Raw genomic sequence first — 27,178 nt, 5'->3', positions numbered from 1 at the left:
CCCTTATCCTCGAGTGGCCTCTTGACCTTGATAAGTGGTGATTACTATATTGTCTACTGTACACTCTTTAACCCTTATCCTCGAGTGGCCTCTTGGCCTTGATAAGTGGTGATTACTATATTGTCTACTGTACACTCTTTAACCCTTATCCTCGAGTGGCCTCTTGGCCTTGATAAGTGGTGATTACTATATTGTCTACTGTACACTCTTTAACCCTTATCCTCGAGTGGCCTCTTGGCCTTGATAAGTGGTGATTACTATATTGTCTACTGTACACCCTTTAACCCTTATCCTCGAGTGGCCTCTTGGCCTTGATAAGTGGTGATTACTATATTGTCCACTGTACACTCTTTAACCCTTATCCTCGAGTGGCCTCTTGACCTTGATAAGTGGTGATTACTATATTGTCTACTGTACACTCTTTAACCCTTATCCTCGAGTGGCCTCTTGGCCTTGATAAGTGGTGATTACTATATTGTCTACTGTACACTCTTTAACCCTTATCCTCGAGTGGCCTCTTGACCTTGATAAGTGGTGATTACTATATTGTACACTCTTTAACCCTTAATGTGGAATTATCTTCCTTTTGCCTGCTTTCCAGCTGACTATAATATGGTAGTCTTCAAGTCCAATGTAAACAAGTTCTTGATTGGCCGTTCCCCTTAAGTCATCCAATTTACCAAATTACCACGGCTAACAATTATTATGACATTGTCCCATTAACCACTGTATGCCAGTCAGATAGATAGATAGATAGATTGATAGATAAAATAGCCTATCCTGCCTTGACAGAGTACAAAATAGACTTTGTGGCTTCGTGGGGGATGCCCTTTTCTCTACCCTGCAACCTCTCTCCCACAGAAGAGACGTTGCGAGCCTGTCCTTGTTTTATCATTATTTCCATGGCAGGTGCTCGTCTGAACTCCAATCTCTGGTCCCCCTCGCCAATCTTTCACGAAAAACACCCGTCTAGCTGAATCCACTGTCAAAAACTTTCCCCACTCTTTATCTGTGCCTAAATCAAAACGTAGATTCCATGAACAAAGCTTCTTTCTTAGAACTGCATGCCTGTGGAACTCTGTTCCGTCTGCCTGCTTCCCACCTGACTACAACCTGGATGTCTAGCGTTGTGCATCCGGTCCACAGTGTATGTCTTCTCTAGAGTCTTTGCGTTGAGTAATTTTGACTCTTTGAGCTTTCTTCTTTGATAATTAGTTGCTGTTGAATCGACTGAAACCACACTATAAGACCGCTGTGGGTGTTCAAATTGGAACCACCTAGAACTACACTTATTTACTGGTAAACACTATGATCTCCATTGAGTTATATTGATATTTCTGACCGGGGAGGCCGGGTGTTCGTCATGTTATAACTTTTTTTTTTTTTTTTTTTTAATTACATTTTCACCCCAAACAAGGCACATTGCCACTTTGGTGTAGGGGGCTACTATCAGGGGCAACAACTACTGGGGTACTATGTAGGGATTTGGGCAGCAAGATGTCAGTTAACGTTACACTTGAACTTCTGCACGTCAGTACTGTTGGGGAAACAGGGACCTGGAATGGAATTCCAGAGTCTAGCGGTTCTGGGGAAGAAACTATTGGAGTAAAAAGATCTTTTACATCTAGGGATCTCTACAGTGTGGGGGTGGGATTTAGCAGCCTGTCAGGTTTGTCGAGGGTGCTCATGTCGTGGGGGCACAAGTGATTGCAGTTCGTCAGAGCATTCACATCTATTCAATGTAACCGCCTTCAGCCTCAATCACCGCTTCGATACAGGTCCGGAACTGGGAGCATGCCTTTTCCACAAATGCCAACGGGAGTTTGGCGAATACTCTGCAGCGATCAGGCTAGCTTTGGTGTTGTGGAAGACCATGTTGGTGATGTTCTCAACGTATGACCGAACAAAGTAATCCAGTGTATTCAGGTCGGGGGAGCTAATAGCACTCCTTTTGAAGCCAAGCCATGGTCTCTTTGGACTTGTGGGCTGGCGCTGAATCTTGCTGCAACACCCAGGGTCTAGGAGTGACCACTTGATTGCACCAGGGGATCACCACACTTTCAGCACATCCAGGTACACTTTGGTGTTGACTTTCAAGCTGACTTCGAAGATGTGAGGTGGCATGATGTGGCCCTCACTTGAAACCACACCAAAGACCATAGTGGGTTGTCTGATGCATTGAGCTGTACCCTTAAGTGTTGAACTGTCCAGATTTGCATTTTGAGGGTGCTGGCAATGGTCCTGTTGTCATAACTTGGATCAGTAGAGAGCATGAGTTGTACAGTGGCGCATCTCCGATCTCGCTCATTGAATATTGTGTCACTTTCAGATATGATAAAAGGCTTCCATCGGTCTTGAGTTTTGTACACAACTGGCCAACTAGTAGATGGTCTGCAACAAAGATAGAAAACCGATTTTCATCAAAAGGAAATGGAATCATGTCGTCTTTTCTAGAATGACAATTTTATCGTTCCTCCCTGTAGACATGACTTAATTTTTTTCCTTCCAATAACCGTGTCAAGGAGATCTATTAAGGGTTTCAATTATTATGCTATTTTGAATATCTAATACGAGTTTTCTTGTAGGGTGTAACTCCGTGAGCTGTATTTGTGTAGCATAGAGATTAATCTTTGTTCAAGAAAAAACTTGGTACGATCATATGATCCCCCCCTCCTGGATAAACGGTTGCTGAATTCCTAGATGTATTGCATTCACCATGAAGAACTCCATCTATCCTCTGTATGATAACTAGGTCTGTGACAACAGCATATTCTTTTCATTCTTTTTACTCTCAATACAGTGTTTTTATTGTTGAATGTACTTTTGTGGTCATAACATCGAGTTTTGAGATCTAAGGAAGTCATACCTACGTAATATTTCTTGTTATTCGGGCTTTCTTTCGTGTGCTCCATCCCAACTATTATCAATGGACCTACGTAATATTTCTTGTTATTTGGGTTTTCTTTCGCAAATATTGTTGCTTGATAAACTACGCTTTTGGTTAGACATTTATTTTGAACTGGGCAAAGTGTGCGGTATCTACAGTTGCATTTATCTTGTTCGTTATTAGTATTTTTATTTTTATTTCTAGTATGGTTGCTGTTGTCCGAGGTCGGTTTTTTCATCATCATCATCATCATCATCATCATCATCATCATCATCATCATCATCATCATCATCATCATCATCATCATCACCACCACCACCACCACCACCACCACCATCATCATCATCATCATCATCATCATCATCATCATCATCATCATCATCATCATCATCATCATTATTATTCCTGCTAGTGTTAGTTTTAGATAAAAACACATATAAAAAGCAGACTATCAGCTAACATAAAAATAACAAACTTCCTGGACGTCACGTTAAATTTAGCAATAACTCAAGCGATGAAAATGCATTTAACAGGTCAATCAATATCTATGAAACAGCCCTAAAAAATAGTGGATACAAAAATATCGATATCAAATATAAGCAACAAAACACCAATAACTATAATAAAATATATCCGACACAGTTAATCAACCGTGAACCACATCAGTCTATATCATGACTTTCTTTTCTTTTTAATTAGCGAGGGGTACCCGGCGTTGCCCGGGTGTTTGGAGGTGTGTGTGGAAACTTCGGGGGAGGGGGGGTAAAATTAAAAAAAAATGTTTTGGTAGGTAAGTATGACGATCGAACCCGAACCCTTGAGGCAAAGTTGTAAATTAAAGTGTGAAAAAAAAAAAAGAGTGCGACGGTTTTAACCATTGGGCCACCGCGAGATGGTAACAGAAACACGTTTGAATTTATTTAATTACTTGGATTTGGCAGGTGCACGTTTTAATGACTTAATGAGGTCAAGTTTTGACTGCGGGGAAGCATTTCATTTAGTGCGAGAATGCTTTTTTTTTTATTTTCCCAAGACGTTGGGGGTAGGGGGAAACAGTTCCCCTTGTCCAAATTGAATAGCAATTGTTTGATATATGGAAAATATTTTCACATTCATCAAAGCTGATTACTTTCGGACATTTCCGCCAATAGACAGAAAATACCGCCAGAATTAGTGTCGCTTTTATTATAGGAAAAAGACTAATCCACATGCGGCGAGCGACAAATGTTGAATATTTATCTTCCTGAAATCGAGCAAATTAAATAGACAGGCGAGCTCCGTTGTTAACTCTGAGATATTACGATTTATATGTGATATAAAAAGTTTTAAAAAGTTGTTAGGCGATCTACCGCTTCTTTTTTTTTTTACATAGGCATCACCACTTATCAAGGCCAAGAGGCCACTCAAGGATAAGGGTTAAAGAGTGTACAGTAGAAATTGGACAACATAGTAATCATTAGTAATGAAAATTTGGTAAATTTGATAACTTATATAGAACGGCTCATCAAGAACTTATTTACGTTAGACTTGAACACAACCATATTGTAGTCAGCCAGAAAGCAGGAAAACGGAAGACAATTCCACAGGCGTGCAGTTCTAAGAAAGAAGCTTTATTCATGAAATCTACGTTTAGGTTTAGGCACAGATAAAGAGTGGGGGGAATTATTGATAGTGTGTACAGCTAGACGAGTGTTTCTTGTGAAAGTTTGGCAAGGGGGGACCATAGATTGAAGCTCAGTCGAACACTTTCCATGAAAATAACGATACATCAGAGACAAGCTCGCAACATCTCTTCTGTGAGATAGAGGTTGCAAGGAAGAGAAAAGGACATCTCCTACGAGGCTACGAAGTCTATTTTGAACTCTATCAAGGCAGGCCAAGTCCTTTCTAGCAGCTCCTGCCCAGATGTGGCAACAGTATTCCATCCTTGGACGTACCTGGCTCTTATATAGATAGAGAATAGCATCAGCAGTGAGATATTTACCGGATCGATAGAAAGATCCCACCATTTTTCCAGCGGCTTTGGCAACAGATTTGATGTACGTGTTCCATTTAAGATCAGGAGTAATGGTCAAGCCCAGAAGCTTGTCAAAACTTGAGGCCTCCTGAAGACGAGAACCATTCATTTCAATTGATGCCAGATGTGGATCAGAATGTTGATGATGTAAAGAGAGAAGCTTGGTTTTAGATGCATTAAAAGTAACCAGCCACTCCTTTCCCCATTGTACTACGTGCTCAAGATCAGAGGAGAGAGAATTGGAGAGAACTTGGTCGTTTACTGTCTTAGATGTGCTACCATAAATGGTAGTGTCGTCAGCATAAATGTCTACAAATGATGTAAGGATGTGATTTGGAAGTTCATTAATGTAGATCAGGAAAAGAGTTGGGCCCAGGATGGACCCCTGAGGGACACCGGCATTAATACTGTGAGCTTCTGATTTTTGCCCCTCAACTACTACTCTTATGAACCTATCAGAAAGAAATGATTTAATAATTGAGAAGACATTTCCAGCTATACCATAGCTGGAGATCTTGTGAAGTAAACCTTTATGCCATACCCTATCATATTATCTCTGAAAAAGCGAACACACATACAAACATACATTTTTATATTTTTATATATATAGATGTATTTTGGCGAACCTTTATAGCTTATTTTATTTTTCTCTAATGTAAAGCAAACTAAAGACCATATATCAACAGTCTATCTTGAAGGAAGACTAAACCGATATTAACATTACGTGTATCATCGGGGGTCCACATGGACCCGGTTGAGAACCACATCAGTCTATATAAAAACATATAAGATATTAAAGGATACACACTCGAGAGTCAAAACAATGAAAACAATGTCACAACCCTAATAACTCACCAGAGAGAGGCTAACAGGTGCTACACCTTGCTCAACTTGGAACTGTACAAGGCAAGGTTGTTCATTTCTCTGAGGTGTTATACATACTCACTTACCTGAATGCATACATAAAATTTGCTTGAATGAAAAAATGCTGCCTAAATCCACATTACAGGTTGTTCCAAAAGTCTTGAGCACATTTTGAAATTGAATATCTCGAGAACTATTAAGGATGTAAAAACGAATCTGGTATATTCAGAAAACTTGTAATCTCAAGTTTTTCATGGAATATTCAAAGATGTTCAATTTGATCACAATTGGTCACATGACACATATCCAGCCAATAGTCCAATTCTTGCCAAATACATTCTAACATTGTGTTGTCAATGGCTGCAACAGCTACTGTTATTTCGGCCTTCAGATATCCCAGAAATTTAACTTGCCACAATTCGAATTTTGATTTGGATCCATCGAAATAAAGACGCACGCTGGGCCCATAACCTCTAGAAGTGTAAGCCATTTTGAGTTTCAGAACAGTTTCAGATGGTTTGCTATTACACACAAGTCCTGGGAGGTGACTTGTTTGTAGTAGACAGTTCCACAGAACAAAATATTCTTACCGTGTCGAAACCCGGGAAAAGAACATGTGAAATTGCTCCAGAAAAGGTTTAATATTTATGAAGCAATTCTGGTTTCTGATTGGTTGGTAGCAGAACGTGAATTTATTTGATTCGTCAGTTCTTAGCAGCATCGTTTATAAATAGAATCGTCCGACTGTGTGGGATCATACCCCATTATCACTCCAAAATATTGCAACAGCTCATCCATGACTTTTGGAATGAGTGGCAAATATACCAGAAATCCCAACAAAAATAAAGAAAATCATAGGGTGTGAGATCTGGAGATCCGGGAGACCAGAGCATGAGATCACGATCATCTTGCCCAGATCGTCCAATCCAAAAAAATTTTTTTTATTTTGACCCCATAACATTAATTTTGGGCTCAAATCAAATTAAAAAGTTTGATTCATGCCCAAGTAACCTACATCTAAAATTTCAAGTGTTTAGACCCAAAATTGGCAGAGGAGTTTGGTAGAGTTTTCAAAGGTCAAATTGATTAAAAAGATTTTTCACAAATCTCAATACCCATTTATGTTTTTTTTTTTTTTTTTTTTTTAAATTTTTTTATTACATTTTCACCCCAAACAAGGCACATTGTCACTTTGTTGTAGGGGGCTACTATCGGGGGCATCAACTACTGGGGTACTATGTAGGGATTTGGGCAGCAAGGTGTTGGTTCACGTTGCACTTGAACTTCTGCATGTTGGTACAGTTGGGGAAGCAGTGACCTGGAATGGAATTTCAAAGTCTAGCGGTTCTGGGGAAGAAACTACTGGAGTAGAAAGATCTTTTACATCTAGGGACCTCTACAGTGTGGGGGTGGGATTTTGCAGCTGGTCGGGTCTGTCGAGGGTGTCAAATTTTAAGTCTGTAAATTGACAGAGTAGTTTGATAGGGAAATGTATACGCACAGACAGACAATTTCACTTTTAAAGATATAAAGATAGATAGATGCATGATATTTAATCATCATCATCATCATATCATATGAATCCCAATATTAAATTGTTTTCATTGGTTTCCCTAAAATTTTTCTTGTCAGATTTATTTCTAAAATGATATAAGGTTGCCAACATCCATTCTAGCTGAAACCACTGTCATTAATTTTCCCCACTCTTTATCTGTGCCAAAACCAAAACGTAGATTCCATGAACAAAGCTTCTTTCTTAGAAGTGCACGCCTGTGGAACTCTCTTCCGTTTGCCTGTTTCCCACCTGACTACAACTTGGATGTCTTCAAGTCCAACATAAACAAATTCCTGATGAACCGCCCCCTTAAGTAAGACACTTTATCAGATCTCCATTACTAGCGATTACTACGATATTATCCGATTAATTACTGTACATGCAATAACCCTTATCCCCGAGTGGCTTCTGGGCCTTGATAAGTGGTGACTACCATGTAAAATAAAAAGTGAAAGTGATTTTTGTGGAATGAACTGGAGTCGAACTTGGGCCATTCAAGTTGTCAGTTCGTCTCTTTAACCACTGAACCACAACTCAACATTGCGTTGTCAATGGTTGCAACAGCTTCTGTTATTTCGGCCTTCAGCTCATCCGGGAGACCAGGGCATGAGATCGCGATCATCTTGCCCAGATCGTTCAATCCAACAAATTTTTTAAAACTTTGACCCCCCCCCCTTAACATTTGTTGTTTTGGGCTCAAATCAAATTAAAGTTTGATCCGATGTCCAAGTAACCTACAACTAAAATTTCAAGTGTTTAGACACAAAATTGGCAGAGGAGTTTAGTAGAGTTTTACATGCAATGACCCTTATCCCAGAGTGGCTTCTGGGCCTTGACAAGTGGTGATTACCATGAAAAAAAAAAAGCGATTTTTGTGGAATGAACTGGAGTCGAACTTGGGCCATTCAAGTTGTCAGTTCGTCTCTCTAACCACGGAACCACAACCCAACATTGCGTTGTCAATGGTTGCAACAGCTTCTGTTATTTCGGCCTTCAGCTCATCCATGTCTCTTGGAATGAGTGGCAAATATACACCCCCCATCCCCCCCAAAAAAGAAAATTATAGGGTGTGAGATCTGGAGATCTGGGAGGCCAGGGCATGAGATTGTGATCATCTTGTCAGATCGTCCAATTCCACTCTGTGTGGTGGAAAAGAAGTTCTCACACTTTTCTCGACTTGAAATGTGTCCAAGAATTTTGAAACACCCTGCACATATATATATATATATATACTATGTGATATACAAATATCTGTATGTGATGTTGCCAAGCTAATCAAAAACCTTGATTCCAGTAAAGCAACTGGCCCTGACGGTATTCCAATTATAGTACTCAAAAAACTTCAACCAGAACTAGCACCCATACTTACAAAACTGTTTAAACGTTGTCTTAAGGGGAATTGCTTCCCATCACCCTGGAAAATCTCATCCGTATGCCCTGTATTTAAGAATTCAGGTGATCGTTCATCCCCCTCTCAGTACAGGCCAATAAGTCTCCTGTGCGTTATGAGTAAGTTGCTGGAATCTGTGTTAAATACAGAAGTAATCAACCATCTCAGCAAAAATAACCTTCTTAGTGAGACACAATATGGTTTCCGTTCTGCTAGATCTACAGCAGATGTGCTTACAGTTATATCTCATAGGATTAGCGAATCTCTCGACGATGGCAACCTTTCTAGGGCAATTGCTCTTGACATATCAAAGGCCTTTGATAGGGTATGGCATAAAGGTTTACTTCACAAGATCTCCAGCTATGGTATAGCTGGAAATGTCTTCTCAATTATTAAATCATTTCTTTCTGATAGGTTCATAAGAGTAGTAGTTGAGCGGCAGAAATCAGAAGCTCTTAGTATTAATGCCGGTGTCCCTCAGGGGTCCATCCTGGGCCCAACTCTTTTCCTGATCTACATTAATGAACTTCCAAATCACATCCTTACATCATTTGTAGACATTTTTGCTGACGACACTACCATCTATGGTAGCACATCTAAGACAGTAAACGACCAAGTTCTCTCTGATTCTCTCTCCTCAGATCTTGATCACGTTGTACAATGGGGAAAGGAGTGGCTGGTTACTTTTAATGTATCTAAAACCAAGCTTCTATCTTTACATCATCAACATTCTGATCCCCATCTGGCATCAATTAAAATGAATCGCTCTCGTCTTGGGGAGGCCTCAAGTTTTGACAGGCTTCTGGGCTTGACCTTTACTCCTGATCTTAAATGGAATACGTACATCAAAACTTAAAAAAAAAAAAAATGAGCAGAAATGAGGAAAATCGTCTGCCTTAAACCACTAACCTAGTTCTAAAACAGATCCTTTGTTTGATAAAATGCATGCCCATTGGCTGATAGGAAGGGGCGCGGTGGATACTAGAAAGCTGATTGGCCAACTAAAATCCTCAACATATATAAAAACGAGAAACAACCACAGAATTCGCGCATAAGCCTGACGAATCCTATAGTGGATGAAACGCCGAATATTCAGTGTAGCTTAATCGCCATATATATTTTATAAATTACTAACTAGCTCTACCTACGTATTGAGCACTTTTGAAGTAAATACTTAAAGTTTACGCATAAATCTATACTTTGGTATATTAATTTTATGTGAGTAAATGAAGTAGTTATATATATATATATATATAATAGAAAAATTTATTCAAATTTTCAAAAAAAAACAAAAAAACATTAAAAACCTGTAAGGAAGGTATACAAAATTTTAATTATCTGACAAGGAGTACAAAAACAAGAAAGATCTTATTCCATGGAGTTTCGAAAAATGTAATTCTTCTCATGATGGTTAAATGAAATCTAATCAGCCATGTATTTAATGGCTATTTAATAACATTAATTAACCTTAAAATTATTTTAACCATAAAATATAAAAAAACTAACACAAAAGAATAACATGTCGCCTATATCATGTTTGTTTTCTTTAAACTTTTCTTGCATCCCTTGAAATATCATCTAGCAAGGGGGTGATAAATGATGATGACACTGTTGGTTGCAAGATGTTCTTAGGGATTCGGCTCTGATCTTCATTCTGACCGTGTCCCTACTCTTCTGTCTCTCCACCTGCTCCAGAATGATGAAACCAGCTCTCTTCCATCAGTGGAAAGGTCATTAGACCGAGACGATATTCAGATCATGTCAAATATACTTTAATCAGGTCCAGACTTGTGCAGATGGTGGCGGCGTAAAGCGGCAATGTGATGTTGGTTGTAAATTCAAGACCAAGTCTACCAAAAGCGATAGGAATGGTGGCCTGGTGCCTGGAAAGTCTAGTTAGTTGGTAGTTGCAGGCCACACATTTGTAAAGTGATTGCAAGCCATCGGTTGAGAAAAATGATGAAGAGTCAAACTGAAAAATATGATAAAAAATAAAGAATGTATTCAGTCATGTATTTAATAAGTTTTGGTGTCAATAATAGCTGATATAAGTTTATATATATATCTATATATATAAAAGCGAAAATGTATGTATGTATGTACGCTTCTCCTCGATATCCACAAAAGGCTTCTTTCAGAGAAACGCTCGCTTCGCAAATTCTTAAAACTTTTTATATAATCCATAAATTGTAATATCTCACACTTAACCACGGAGCTTGCCTGTCTATTTAATTTTATTGACTTTTAAACGTTAATTATTTCACATTTCCTGCATCGACACGCGTTACATTCGGTTTTCGGTATAAAAAAAAGCGAAACTCGACTCTAATCACAGGCCCGTTTGGTCAATGTTGACTTCGTCATATCAGACGAGGGAGCGGGTTTTTAAAAACAAACAAACCTATTTATTGACCTCATTAAAAACTGTCCCGCACAGAATTCTAACTGCTGAATACCTATTGCCGTCACGTCAATCAAAAACGCGCACCTGTTTTATTTTTTCACAGTTTACTATTTTCCAACTGCGTGTCGTAAAAGCTTTGTTTTTTTTTTCACACACACACCTACAAACACCCGGGCAACACCGGGTACCCCTCGCTAGTATATATATAAAAGCGAAAATGTATGTATGTATGTATGTTTGGATGTCTGCTAAAAACTTTCGACAGACGCGACGAAAATTCACAAACTCAGTATCACATCGAAGCTCCGTCCTTTGCTCGAAAAATATTGAAAAATTGTCCAAAAACGTTAACTTTTTCACCCCGAACTCGACAATTTTCGACGGGGGTTCAATAAAAACGGTCCTCTCGTGACAATGACCGATTCTACGCATGCGTCAGATGACGTTGTGACCTGATTTACTTTAAATAGTTGAAAAACCGAACAAATTTCATGAACGTCGCCTTAGCTCAGTTGGTTAAGGCCTTAGTTCATTATCTAAACATTTTGGGTTCGAATCGTGATGTGAGATGGTTTTTTTTTTTACTTTTTAAATTTTAATATCGAAACAGGATTTATTTAAGCCATTTTTCACGTGTTCGTTTTTCTGCTTTCATCGTTCGTTTGCCTTACGTTAGTTTTCTTTGTGTTTTTTTCCCCGCTTAAGTTTTAACGTTGTTTTCTTTTTTTACTTCGCTTATAACAAACAAACCTACGTCGTCGTCGTAACACTTGACGACTTCCGGCCGCGCACCTGTCAATTTGGTTCTTAAATAAATTCAAACATCTTTCACTAACTCATTCTGGCTGGTCGATTTTATTTTCAAACTTTGCCTCAGGGCTTCGGGTTCGACCCCCCCCCCCCGGATTCTTTTTTATTTAACACCACACACGTAATATTAACCCATAAGATCATCGCATAAGAAAACCAAAAAAACTAATAGGAAATTAATTAAAATAAATGTTTAAAAGAATATGCAAATTAGCAGATGAATTCAATTCCATGATCAATATATAAGAAAAATTGTATTTTCTTTTTAAATAAAGAGAAAAGAGGCTTGCCTTTTTTCTGTTGTTCCTGGCCTTCGGGCTGGGAAATTGTCACTATCCAGCTCCCCTACTCCCCGGGGAGCTGGTCCCTATTTCCCTTTCACTCCTCACATTAAAAATCGGCCTTGTGCCTAATTTGCTCGGTGGGGGAGCAAATAAATACTAACCCCACATATAAGACCTTGGTCAATATAGGGGCAACCCTTCATACCAATTGTTACTATCCAGCTCCCCTACTCCCCGGGGAGTTGGTCCCCATTTCCCCTTCACTCCTCACATTAAAAATCAGCCTTGTGCCTAATTTGCTCGGTGGGGGAGCAAATAAATACCTTGTCTTTTTTCTGTTGTTCTTAGCCTTTGGGCCGGGATCAAAGTGTAGTATCTGTTCTGCAGATGCTGCAAGCTATGACTAGCAAAGACCAGCTATGACTAGCAAAGACCAGATGTGGGGGCAACCCCACATGCCTGACCTTTAACCAGCTCCCATTTCCCACCTCTCGGGAGCTGGTCCCCTTTTTCCCTTCCCCCTCCCTTCACTCTTCACATTAAAAATCGGCCTTGTGCCTAATTTGCTCGGTGGGGGAGCAAATAAATACCATCTGTTCCGGCAGATACTGCACTTAAGATAATTTGTACCAGTCAATGGAGGGGAAACCCTCTATACTGGGACAATTATTATTTTTTGGTAACCAGAGTGCCCCCTTTTTGCCTACTTTTAGGGGAGCTAGTTTTTACCCCACATTAAAAACGGCCTTGTGCCTAATTTGCTTTGGTGGGGAAGCAAATAAATACAATAAATAAATAGAAAAGAGGGTTTTTAATATGAATATACACAAAAGAAAAACGATATATATATATATATATATATATATATATATATATATATATATATATATATATATATATATATATATAGTAAGTTATAAAATATCTATGGCGATTAAGCTACACTGAATATTCCGTGTTTCATCCACTCTAGGATTCTTCAGGCTTATGCACAAAAGCCTGAAGAGTCCTAGAGTGGATGAAACGCGGAATATTCAGTGTAGCTTAATAGCCATAGATATTTTATAACTTACTAACTAGCTCTACCTACGTATTGAGCACTTTTGAAGTAAATACTTAAAGTGTATGCATAAATTTATACTTTCGTATATTAATTTTATGTGAGTAAATGAAGTAGTTATATATATATATATATATTTAATTAAATTTTTTCCCTCTTAAATTTAACTAATAATTTCAAAATGAATTTACAGACGTTAAGTTAATGAGTATATATATTAAAAACATATATAGTTTATCTTAATATTTTATCTTATGTATGTACTTATAGTAATCAGATTCTAAATAAAAATAAAATGTATATGTTGCAAGAAGTGATTATTAATTGATTGATAAGTGGTTTCAAATGTATGAGATAAATGGTTTAATTGTTTGAATGAATGTAAAAATCAATAGTATAGTTATAATAAGATATATTATTATTATTAAGATAAACTAACAAACACCCGGGCAATGCTGGGCACCCCCGCTAGTCTATACATACAAAAGACAAAAGCGACGCACGCATTTTTCTATGTCTAGATCATAATATCTACGATTTGTAAAGGGACGTCGCGTCCAGATTTATTTAAATCAACTTTTATAAAATTTGCGCTATTCCGTTTGTAGCGTCTCCCCCGGAACTAAAATTTGACAGAGACTTTTGAATTGTTACCGTTTCCGGAGAGCTCTAAAAAAGAGGACAAAAAAAAACGTGGCGCCAAATTCGAGTGCCCTCTCTTCCTCTTTTGCTCCCTGACCCTTGAGGAGTTAACACGCGCTACTGCTGTGTCTGTCACATGTGCGCGACACGCGCTATGCCAGTTCTCATAATGAAACCCCAAAAAAACATTCTTCTTACCTTTCCACGCCACTTTTCACTCGAACGGCTATCCCCCAAAAAAATATTTAATTTATCTTTTCTTTTCGACTTTACGCCAAAAAAGAGAACATTTACCCAGTCAGTCAAGATTTCTTTCTTTTCTACGGACACAAAAGAAACCACATGAGTGTGATACACAAAAGGGTAAATAAAATTACACTTCTTTTGATGAAGAATTATTTTTAAGGAGTTGCCCGGCGAGCAGCTCACTTCACGTTCTTTTTCTAAGAAGAGTTCAGTAAGAAAAAAGAAGGTTTAACAGTCAAGGGGAGGTAATTTAAATTATCTTACAACGGATAAACACCTCCAACCTCCCTATGTTAAGAACGGCTTTCAGAATAGAATAAAAACCTCCCTCCCCGCCCTCATGGTAAGAACGGCTTTCGTAATAGAAATGGTTTAATTGTTTGCAACAAGTGATTATGTAAAAATCAATGTTATAGTTATAATAAGATATATTTATTGTAAATCTATTAAGTAAAACTATATATTTTTATATATATATACTCATTAAATTAACGTCTATAAATTCAGTTTGGAATTAGTAGTTGAAGTATAAGGAAAACCTGAGCTGGATATGGTCTTGAATTTTATAGCGAGATCAATATTTATAAATTTTATTAACTATAATTAAAATTAAAATTAGTTTTAACTTAAATATACATTTATTTAATTATAATTAAAATATCAAAGTAAGAAACTCTGAGACATATGTATTAGAGAATTAGGATATATACAATGATAAACAATAATTATACTTAAATAAGTAACAAATTAAGAAAACATTGCAAGTCTATAAATCGTCCACAAGTAATCTTTTTTACAATAAAAATCTGAAAAAAATCTCCAATACTAATGATTACTACAATACTATCTCATTGATTACTGTATACGCAATAACCCTTATCCTTGAGTGGCCTCCGGGCCTTGATAAGTGGTGATCTCCCATGTAAAAAGAAAAAATGGTCCACAAGTAATCTTTTTTACAATAAAAATCTGAAAAAAATCTTTATAATGTACGTACTTGTCACTGCATGAAAATGTCATATTCCAAAAATCACGTTAATCGATCAAGTAGTTTTTTTTTATTTGGCAATGTTGGGAATATAAGTCGGCAAGGGGCAGACAAAAGAAGAAAAAGAAAGTTCTTTGGGTGCAAGTCTATAAATCGTCCACAAGTAATCTTTTTTACTATAAAAATCTGAAAAAAATCTTTATAATGTACGTACTTGTCACTGCACGAAAATTTCATATTCCAAAAATCGTGTAAATCGATCAAGTTGTTTTTTTTATTTATTTAAGAAAATCAAATATTATGAGACATTTTATCGAAGATTTGCTACAGGCCATCTTGTTTGAGAGATAACGGCACTAACAACCCCTGGCGGAAATAAGGTGGAAGTATGTGTCAACAACGGCAGACCATAGACTATTTTTATTTTTTTTCTTAATAAATTAACTTATTTAATAAATAAATAAATTGACTTCTTTTAATAAAGAGAATGTGGAAAACACTAGTTTTTTTTATTTGTACATCTGAAAACAGACTTTAATTTAAAAAATGTTTCATTATTTTGATTTATTTATTTATTTTTTTGTATTATAAAAAAGTGTTTTCGACATTTAAAAAACAAAACTTAAACTAGTCGATGGTTCAATGCTCGCTTAATAAAGTCTATTTAAAAAAAAAACGTTTTAGACATTCTCGTTATGTTAATTTATGGTGCACGTCTATAAACGGTCCACAAGTAATGTGTTATATAGTTTCATTATTATTATTCTGGTTGTTGTTATTATTCGTTGTTATTGTTCTTTGTTAAAAGTGTGTCTTAGAGTCTTAGAGAGTCTTATTAAGAAAGATGTTGTTGCGTTCTGTGTTCATGTTATGAAGTGATTCATATATATAAAATGTTCATACTTAGAAGTGTAGAAACTCTTTCAGTGTTGAGACATTGTGTATGTAAAGACATTTTAAAACACATGATATACAAGACATATAATGACAATTTTCACTTTACCTTTTGGTAGAATTACAACACAAAGACGACGTTTATAAAAACACATGATGGGTTTATTTCTTCTCCGACCGGCCGTAGTTTTCTTAGTCAAGAATTCAAAGTTTTACATACTATGTTTCAAAGGTGACCGTCTCGCTTCCAGACGTTCGACTCCCATGTCCAGACTGTCGTCTGTCCCTCAGACTCTCTCTCAGACTCTCCCTCAGTTTCTCTCCGGTTAACTCTAAAGTTTCTAACTATATCGAGAACTTCCCATTTTCCATGACGTCATACACATGTTAAAACATGTGTCTTCTTTCACGTGTTCTGGAAATGCGTGTCCAAAACTTTTTCCTTTGTTTACAAAAGGAATTTTAACCTATATTCCCAGTAATCTATATTTCCAATATGTTAAAAACATGTTTATTAAATTATCTTATAGTTGCATTCCTCAATTGAATTTCATAACAGAATTGACAACGCACATTCTTTTCTTAAAACTATTTTATCTCTAAGCTAAACAATGGTTTGTTTTTTACATTCCATTTGCTAATTCTCTCTCGTAATCTATTTCTAAACCTAAATTACGAGGTTCGAATTTCATCTGTTCTATTTCATTTTCATTTTAACTAAATCTCTCTATTTTTATACTTACATGAAAAGGGGACAACCCTTATCATGTAACACATGAAAATGTAATATTCCAAAAATCACGTAAATCGATCAAGTAGTTTTTTTTTTATTTAAGAAAATCAAATATTATGAGACATGTTATTGAAGAAAAACTTCCCACCATCTTGCTTTTGAATGATATACTGCTAGCCACACTTTTTTTTTATTTTTTTTTTTTTTATTACATTTTCACCCCAAACAAGGCAAATTGCCACTTTGGTGTAGGGGGCTACTATCAGGGGCAACAACTACTGGGGTACTATGTAGGGATTTGGGCAGCAAGGTGTCGGTTCTTGACAAGGTTCAAAAGAGAGTCGCAAACCTGATAGGCCCTGAACTGGCATCTAAGCTTCAGCCTCTATCCCATCGACGAAATGTTGCATCCCTCTGCCTTTTCTACAAGTATTTTAGTGGTGAATGCTCTGACGAACTGCAATCACTTGTGCCCCCACGACGTGAGCACCCTCGACAAACCCGACAGGCTGCTAAATCCCACCCCCACACTGTAGAGATCCCTAGATGTAAAAGATCTTTTTACTCCAATAGTTTCTTCCCCAGAACCGCAAGACTCTGGAATTCCATTCCAGGTCCCTGCTTCCCCAACAGTACTGACGTGTAGAAGTTCAAGTGTAACGTGAACCGACACCTATTGGCAATGTTGGGAATATAAGACCAGAAAGGGGTAGACAATCGATTTTCCACACTATAGAAAAAAAAAAAAAACTTGGAAAATTAAGACATTTATAAGTTTTTGAGGATGTTGAAAACGAAAATAACGTTTAAAATTCCAGCAAACGAGTAGTTTCCAAGATATGAAGAAATGTTAGTTTAAAGAAAGTGGGGGATCACTTTTCTATAATAATTTAACGTATAATGATCACCCACTTTATGGCCACCACTAGTGTAAAAAAACTTGAATTTAAGCCGCTGAAATACACATTTGCCGAATTTTTGTTGGCGGAGAGTCAACATGTGGGTGCTCAATTTACGTAAAATTCTTCATATCTTGGAAACTACATAGTTTTGAAGAAAACTTTTTATTCTTCAAACTTTCTCTTTCCATCCTTAATAAACATATTTGGAAAAGTGTTCGTTCTTTCTCGCATTTTTGTTCATCCTCTTTATTTTACCCCTGTCACATGTGCGAAAAATATTTTGTTTGTTTCCCGTAAATTCCGCTTTTTTATTCCCCTCCCCCTTAGGTAATATATATATATATATATATATATATATATATATATATATATATGTATATATATATATATGTGTGTATGTATGTATGCATGTGTGTATACATATATATCTCGATGTTTTTGACAAGATCGAACAGCCAGTAGCCATAAATGATCGTGCAATGACATTGAGAATGCCCCTTGCTGCTGGTCGTTATATGAATGTTCTTTCTGTCTATGCGCCGACTCTTACTTCGCCTGAAGACGATATTACGTCCTTTTATCATATGCTTAGATCTGTTATCACCGGTTTGCCAAGCGCTGAGAGTTTGGTGGTTCTTGGTGACTTCAATGCACGGGTTGGATCAGACAATGAGACTTGGTCTCCATTGGGTCCATATGGCATTGGTAGAGTCAATTCAAATGGTATGCTGCTTCTCCATCTCTGCAGTGAACTAAATCTTGTTATCACCAACACTTTTTCCCACCAGAAACACAAGGAGACCTGGTTCCATCCCCAATCTAAACATGGCCATTTGCTTGATTACATACTGTGTAGACGTGGAGATTTTGGAAATTTTTGCAAAGTTAGAGTAATGCGTAGTGCTGACTGTGGTACTAATCATTTAATGGTCAGAGCTAAACTGAGAATTACAGTTCGCAAAAAAAGCCGTTTCAATGGTGTAAAAGTGCCTAAACGTATTGATATTTCCAAATTGAAGGATCCAGTCGTACGAAGTTCCTTGAAATCTGCTTTCAACCAGGTGGATTTCTCAGATTGTGACTGGGAGACAGTAATAGATACAATATACCAAAAAGGTGGTGAAGTTCTTGGATTCAAGGTTCCCAGACATAGAGATTGGTTTGCTGATAATTTCAATCAAATTAAGCCTCAAATTGATAGAAAGCGGAAAGCTTATTTGAAACTTCTCAACTCTTCACCTCTGAACGAGCCAGCGCTCACTGCCCACTTTTCTTCTGTTAGGAGTGAGGTTCAGTGTTGTGTGCGCCAAATAAAAAACAAATGGTGGTCTAACCTCTCCAGGGAGATACAGACTGCCTACGATCATAGAGATGTCAAGACATTCTACACTTTGCTTCATCAGGCTTATGGTCTGAAATCCTCTTCAACTACACCATTCCTGGCGAAGGACGGGAAAACCTTGTTGAAAACCTCAGATGAAATTAAGCATCGATGGCATGCACACTTTCATGATCTTTTTCATAACCCATCCAATGTTGATGTTGCTGCAATAGAAAGTATCCCTCAATGTTCCTTCTGTCCGGAACTTGATGTTGAACCGACTCTTGTGGAAACAGTTGACTGCATAAAACAGATAAACTCGAACAAAGCCCCTGGGCTGGATGGCATCCCTGTTGAGCTGCTGATACATGGTGGTGTCAATGTACATTGTGTGGTCCACTCTTTGATACTGTCAGTATGGCAGGGTGACCCGGTTGCCCAAGATTGGGTAGATGCCATCTTGGTTATGTTGTACAAAGGAAAGGGTACAAGATCTGATTGTGGAAATTATCGAGGTATCTCGCTACTGAGTGCAGTTGGAAAGGTATTTGCACGGCTCTTGCTAAACCGATTGGAAAAGTATGTATGTCCTAATATCCTTCCGGAATCCCAGTCTGGTTGTAGAGGTGGGCAAGGAACTGTGGATATGGTGTTTTCTGCTAGACAGCTCTTGGAAAAATGTATTGAACAGCGTATGCCTCTTTGCCAGGTGTTTGTGGACTTAACCAACGCGTTTGACACAGTCAACTGTGAGGCTCTTTGGAAAGTGCTGGAAAAATTTGGCTGTACACCTGCTTTTACAGACAAGTTCAAGCAACTTCATCATAGTATGAAAGGTCGCGTCAACTTCAATGGTCAGCTTTCGGAAGAATTCCCCATTGAGAATGGTGTGAAGCAGGGTGATATAGCTGCACCAACATTGTTTTCACTCTATTTGACTGCTGTGCTCTGGTATGGTTTCCACGATTGTGATATGGGTGTTTATATTAGATTCCGAACGACTGGAAAGGTGTTCAACCTCAGAAGATTCCAAGCCAAAACACTTGTTAGTGATGGACTTGTTAGGGAACTGTTGTATGCTGATCTGACCTGGTAACACACTCCCCAGTAGATATGCAACTAGTGATGGATCTCTTTACAAATGCTTGTACCTGCTTCGGACTGACAGTTAGCATTAAGAAAACTAAAGTCATGTACACTCACGCTCCCAATGATCTGTATGTGGAACCTGATATTTTCGTCTGTGGAAAGCGCCTTGAAGTCGTAAAAAATTTTGTCTACCTTCGGAGTGCCTTATCAAATGATGGCACTCTTAATGCGGAAATAAGACAGAGAATCAGCAAGGCATCTAATGCTTTTGGAAGGTTACAAGATAGAGTCTGGTCTGACGGTGATCTGACTGACAACTAAAATTTCAGTATATCAAGCATGTGTAGTACCATCCCTACTCTACGCATCTGAAACTTGGACCTTGTACCGGACACATATAAAATTGCTCGAGAGGTTCCATTAGCATTGCCTTAGACACATTCTTGGTTTAAAGTGGTATAGCTTTGTCCCTGATACATATGTCTTAAAAAAGGCCAAAACAACCAGTATTGCTACCATTGTTATTAAGAACCAGTTGCGTTGGGCGGGTCATCTCATCCGGTTTGAAGACTATCGTCTCCCAAAACAATTGTTCTATGGTGAGCTCTTTCTTGGAAAAAGACCCCAGCACAAGCCCAAAAAACGTTTTCGTGATAGCATCAAGGAGAGTCTGGTGAGCTTTCATATTTCTGTTGACAGTTGGGAGTCTCTAGCATATGATCGCAAGCAGTGGAGGACACTGATATACAGGGGTGCAGAACACTATGAAGCAGCCAAAATAGACCGAGCGAAGCTTAAGAGAGCATGTAGGAAATGCCAAAACTTGCCGCCCAACCATGGAGATCTCTGAATCTGTAAGATGTGTGATCGGGCTCTGTTGTCGAAGGCAGGTTTTGTTAATCACATGAAAGCCCACGATAATACAGGTTCCGCTGCTGTTAGTCTCATACAAATCAGTGAGCGTTTTCAGTGTCATGTCTGCTTGAGGGTGTGCAAGTCGCTGGCAGGGCTAAAAAGTCATATTCGGGCACGTGGACTTTTAGTGACTGAGGGAGTGGCTCTCGTCTGACAAGACGTTGCAATCATCATCATACATATATATATATACATATATATATATACATAGATACATATACATATATATACACATACACACACAGATATACACACACACATATATATACACACACATATATGATCCCCCACTTTCTTTAAACTAACATTTCTTCATATATTGGAAACTACTCGTTTGCTGGAATTTTAAACATTATTTTCGTTTTCAACATCTTCAAGAACTTATAAATGTCTTAATTTTCCAAGTTTTTTTTCTATAGTGTGGAAAGTCGATTGTCTGCCCCTTGCTGATCTTATATTCCCAACATTGCCAATAGGTGTCGCTAGCAGCCTATCTTTCAAAAACAAGATGGTGGGAAGTTTTTCTTCGTTAAAATGTCTCATAATATTTGATTTTCTTAAATAAAAAAACTACTTGATCGATTTACGTGATTTTTGGAATATGACCTTTTCATGCAGCGACAAGTACGTACATTATAAAGATTTTTTTTAGATTTTTATAGTAAAAAAGATAACTTGGGGACCATTTATAGACTTGCACCAATATTTCTTAATAATGGATTGTCGTAAGCATAATTGAGTAAAGTTTGTGAAATGTAAAATTAAAAATATTACTTTCATTTTTTTTTTACATGGGGTTAACCACTTATCAAGGCCTGAAGGCCACTCAGGGATAAGGGTTATTGTGTGTACAGTAGTCAATGAGATAGTATTGTAGTAATCATTAGTATTGGGTGTTTAGATAGAGTGTCTTACTTAAGGGGGCGGTTTGTCAGGAGTTTGTTTATGTTGGACTTGAATACGTCCAAGTTGTAGTCAGGTGGGAAACAGGCAAGTGGCAGAGAGTTCCACTGGCGTGCAGTTCTAAGAAAGAAGCTTTGCTCATGGAATCTACGTTTAGATTTAGGCACAGATAAAGAGTGGGGAAAATTATTGACAGTAGTTTCAGCCAGACAGGTATTTCTCGTGAAAGATTGGTGAGGAGGGACGAGGGATTGGAGCTCAGACAAGCACATGCCATGGAAATAACGATAAAACAAAGATAGGCTCACAACGTCTCTTCTGTGGGAGAGAGGTTGCAGGGAAGAGAAAAGGGCATCCCCCACTAAACCACAAAGTCTATTTTGTACTTTGTCAAGGCAGGATAGGCTGTTTTTAACAGCTCCTGCCCAGATGTGGCAGCAGTACTCCATCCTTGGACGTACTTGGCTTTTATATAGATAGAGAATTGCATCAGTAGTGAGACATCTTCTGGAGCGGTAGAAGGATCCCACCATTTTCACAGCGACCTTGACCACAGACTTGATGTATGTGTTCCATTTAAGATCAGGAGTAAAGGTCAAACAGGCTTATGGTTTTCCCAATTGCTTGCGATTGTTACAATTGAGTTGTCATGCCATTTTGCAACATAAACTTTTCCATCAGAACAATAATCAAAAGCTCCCCTTTCCTTTTTCTTGAGAATTTTGCTGCAGATGAGCTTTTTCGTTGCATTAGATGTTCTTGTTTCTCTTACTGTTCCAGTTGCTCTAACACTTTTATCACCTAGTTCAGACAGTAGGTTGTAGCTTGTAAAAAAGTTATCAAAGTACAATTCGTGGCAAGTAATATCCGTATTCGACATTATAACATCTACCATGCCGTTGATTACCCTAGTACCAAGGGGCAAGTTTTCAGGGTTATCCTCCTTTCCCTGGTAGACTTTCATATGATAAGGAAAGCTATCATTGCCGCAAATACACCAGATGTTATATCCGAAACGTATTGGCTTCCCTCTGATGAACATTTTAGCACTGTGACGTCCATAATATGGAACCATTGACTCATCTATACTGAGCAGTTTGTGAAAATCACCAAATTGCACAAGACTTTCATTCATCATATCATATAATGGTGCAATTTTACTCATTTTATTACCTGCAGTAAGCTTCAGATTATCAGCAAAGTGTGAGTACTTTTTTATTTCAAGATACCTGTTTCTACTCATAGTTTTAGCAACAATTTCTACACGAAAATCAGGCTGGGTTGACCAATACAGCTTCTCTTGTGGTACAAGATGATATCCTGATAACAAGATGATCCCTAAAAATTGTTCCGTTTCATGTTCTAATATTATGAATTTTTCAACGTTTTTATCCCTATCCAGGTTAGTTTGAAAAACTATATGTTGCAACATTTCGGTAGAAAATATTAGCTTCCAAATTTCATAAGGTGTCCTTCAAGTTTTTCAAACTTCTGATCTATAACGGCATTTCCAACTTGCATTGGCTTGCTAAATATAGCACTCTTCTTCCAAACAATGTTACTATTCCGTTTCCTTTTTTTTTTGAAGTGGCAGGATTTCGTGATCAGACTCGCTTTCCGTATTTTCTTCTATTTCAATTTCTCCAGCCGGCTCATACTAAACTTCCGGGTCTTCGGGAATTTCCTCGATATCACTTTCTTGATCTGCTGCATCTCCTGCAGTAGGAGGTAGCACAACAATGGCTGCAGGATCTGATGATTGCTCAATTACCTCACGAGCTTCAGCAAGTGTAGAAACTCTTGTTGTCTTTCTTCCATAAAATTTATTAGGATCCATCTATGAAAAAAAAGGATGAATATTGTCAGAAATATAAAATTTATATCTATAATTTTTAAAATATTTAGTGCATACCTTATAAAACGTACAGTATTAGGTAATACAATACAAGATATATGTTGCTACCTTTGGAGCAGTACCCTCCCAATGTTTTATAAATGGAACATTTTTTTTATTTTTCTCATATCAAATTTTTTGTAAGGTGTATTATATTTTTAACAGCAAACATACAAACCTTGATTGCTGCTGAAGGATATCCTCTTGATCAAAAACTTATCTCAGGTTGCTTTATCGTTATTTCAGGCCTTCCAATTCTCATCCAGAAAAACAGTGATTATAGCTCTATTTTAAATTCCATTTATTTTAACTATAAGAATAATTTATAAAAGTTTTCATAAATCTGGAGTAAAATGAAGCTACTTTAATAGAAATAACTTATAAAAATTGAATTTAAAGCAAAATTACAATTTCTATAGTATGTTGAAAACTATGTCCCATTTAAGGAACATTGGTACAAAAAAGGTTAATCACCCAACTTGAAAAATGGTATTATTTTACTTTAAGGCGCGTCTCACATTCGTATATAACAAAATATTTTTTTTGTAGATTTTGGTGTGCTAAAAAAGAATTTGCAAACCGTTTCCGTCGCAAAAAAAAAAAATAGTTTCCATGATATAAAGAAATTACTTTTTCGAAAAGTAGGTGATCACTTTTCCATGTCAATTTAACTTAAAATGAGCACCCGCTTTCTGGCCACCTGAGAATGGGGGCATTTTTTTTTTTAGTGTTTACTGGCTAAAAAGATTTTTGTTTGGTTTCTTTTGCATGGTATTAACCCCGTAACTTGGGACTCTTTCTCATTTCACAGCAGCCTGGACTTCTGTTTACACTACGCGCGAGCATAAACGAACGCTCTTAAATGTGCACTCGCGTACCAAACTGCCTTGTCACAGTGTAGTATTGGCAAAAAATTAAAATTCGACAAAAAACAAGTAGTTTTCCAAATATTAAACGATGCAGTTCTATATGTTATCACGAAGGCTAGGCTGTGAAATGGAAAAGAGTCCCAAGTTCAGGGGTTAATACCATCGCGCGCTACCCATGATAACATAGAATTACATGGCTTCATATTTGGAAAACTACTTGTTTTTCGTCTAATTTAAAATTTTCGCCAATACTACACTGTGACAAGGCAGTTTGGTACGCGAGTGCACATTTAACGGCCTTTTTTATGTTCGTGCGTAGCGTAAATGAAGGTTGGGCTGTGAAATGGAAAATAATCCCAGACTTAAGGGGTTAATACCATACAAACGGTAAATTTGCGACGGACGGAAACAGTTACTATATTCTTTTAAAGCACACCGAAAACTACAAAAAACTAGGGGGGGGGGTTGTGAGACGAGCCTTAAAGTAAAATAATACCGATTTTTATTTATTTTTAATTTTCTCGTGTCTTTATTGAAAGATGAAAACACAAAAAGAAATCGAAAAAACCTTTTAGTCAATAAAAAAAAAAAATGGCCAGAAAGTACGTGCTCATTTTAAGTTAAATTTACATGGAAAAGTGATCACCCACTTTTCGAAAATGTAATTTCCTCATATCATGAAAACTATTTTTTTTTGCGACGGAAACGGTTTGCAGATTCGTTTTTAGCACACTGAAATCTACCAAAAAAATATTTTGTTATATACGAACGTCTTAACATAAAATTTTACCGAAAAAAATGCTAGCGGTGACATGTCTCGTTGAACGCTAGGTGGCCAAAAAGTGGGGGCTCATTTTACGTTAAATTTTTATAGGAAAGTGATCCCCCACTCTAAAATGTTAAATTTTATTTTTTCACGCCATTTGTTTTGGTCAATTTTTACAACCTACCCCAGCGTATTATAAACACCCCAACCTCCCCATGTTAAAAACAGATTCCAAGATTGGGGATGGGGAGGGGTTATACCGAGAACCGTTCTTAACATGAGATGGTTGGGGAGTTTATAATACGCTGGGGCAGTGGGGCACGTCGTAAAAATTGACTTTTTTTTTTTTCAAATATATCAATAAATACTTTATGGTTTTCGAACCGAATAAACGTTTTACATTAAATAAAAACACTAAAATATTATCCAGTTAGGTAGCAAAATTAACTTATCGGGTTTGTATTACTGTACACATAGATTCGAAAAAGTTGTAAAAAAAAAAGGTAAAACTATACAAACACCGTGACAGCGAATTACCCCTACCCCTAACCCTACCCCTAACCTTAACCCTAACCCTAACCCCAACCCTAACCCTAACCCTAAACCTAACCCTAACGCTGTCACGGTGTTTGTATAATAATACCAAAAAAAATGTAAAAATGGAGCCCGACTCTCTCTTTAACACGGTAAGTTTGGGTAAACGTGTTATAAATAATAAACTAGACAAAATACTGTTAGAAATTCGCTCAATATATGTTACCGTGACATAAGTTGACATATATTCGGTTGGTTTTTAATAGTAGTTTATCTAGTTTATTATTTATAACACCTTTTCCCAAACTTACTGTGTTAAAGAGAGAGTCGGGCGCCATTTTGAATTGTCCAATACATCATTACATCGGTAAACACTGTATGTTTTTCGTGCTGAACAAACATGTTACATTGAGTAAAAACACAAAAATATATCCAGTTAGGTAGAAAAGTAACTTGCCTTTGATAACATTTATTTGTTATATATTTGTTTTTTTGACAAATTTTTCGAATCTATGTGTACAGTAATACAAACCCCATTTGGCAACATTTATTTGGGTATTTTTTTAGATTAGGTCCACCTCCACAATTATTTTTTAAATGACGATTTTTAAAGGTTTTCGACTATGCTGAATACGGAAATCGCATTGGAAATTTGCAGAAATAAGTAGTTATCGAGATATAAAAAGTTGTATTATGCATTGTATTCTTTGGCGGCCATCTTTTTTTACGCGCGTCCGCGCGCCATAAACAAATCTACGTGCGCACATGCAACCAATAAAATGAACTCATTCAAAAATCTACCGAAGAACAGCAGCAGCAGCACGTGTTCATCGTCTTTCATTTTTTTTTTCTCTATTCAAGCCTTTTTTTTTTTTTTTTTTTTTTTTAATAAATTAATGAAATATTTTGAAAATAATATTTTACTTACAATTTTGACATCAGGTTAAGACATATTTGCAAAAAATCGAGAAGTTTTAGGTTCATTTTTCAAATCAAAAAGACAGGTGCCCGGATGTCGATGCTGCTGCTGATGATGGCGGCGAAAATACTAGAAAGTAAACTAAAATAAAATAAATTTCATTCAGTTGTCCACAAAAATAAAACCGTATCAAAAATATTACAATCAAATATGCAAAAAAAAAATAGATAATAACTAAATAAACATCAAAACCAATTATTATTTGTAAATAAATGAATAAATACGCTTTATT

General features: G+C 37.1%; 1 long non-coding RNA gene across 1 annotated transcript; it reads right to left on the bottom strand.

The window, feature by feature from the left end:
- Positions 1 to 10,027: 10,027 nt before the first annotated feature.
- On the bottom strand, positions 10,028 to 27,029 carry LOC145270613 (uncharacterized). The gene is made up of 2 exons (XR_013865469.1): positions 26,896 to 27,029; positions 10,028 to 10,685 (listed from the first exon to the last, which is right to left on the bottom strand). It is a non-coding gene; the product is annotated as an uncharacterized LOC145270613 (long non-coding RNA).
- Positions 27,030 to 27,178: the final 149 nt, after the last annotated feature.

The sequence above is a fragment of the Euprymna scolopes genome, chromosome 46, assembly GCF_053919585.1.
Source record: "Euprymna scolopes isolate OS-2025 chromosome 46, ASM5391958v1, whole genome shotgun sequence".
Lineage (NCBI taxonomy): Eukaryota > Metazoa > Mollusca > Cephalopoda > Sepiida > Sepiolidae > Euprymna > Euprymna scolopes.
The sequence above is the reverse complement of the archived record's forward strand: the minus strand, read 5'-3'. Positions and strand labels throughout refer to the sequence as shown.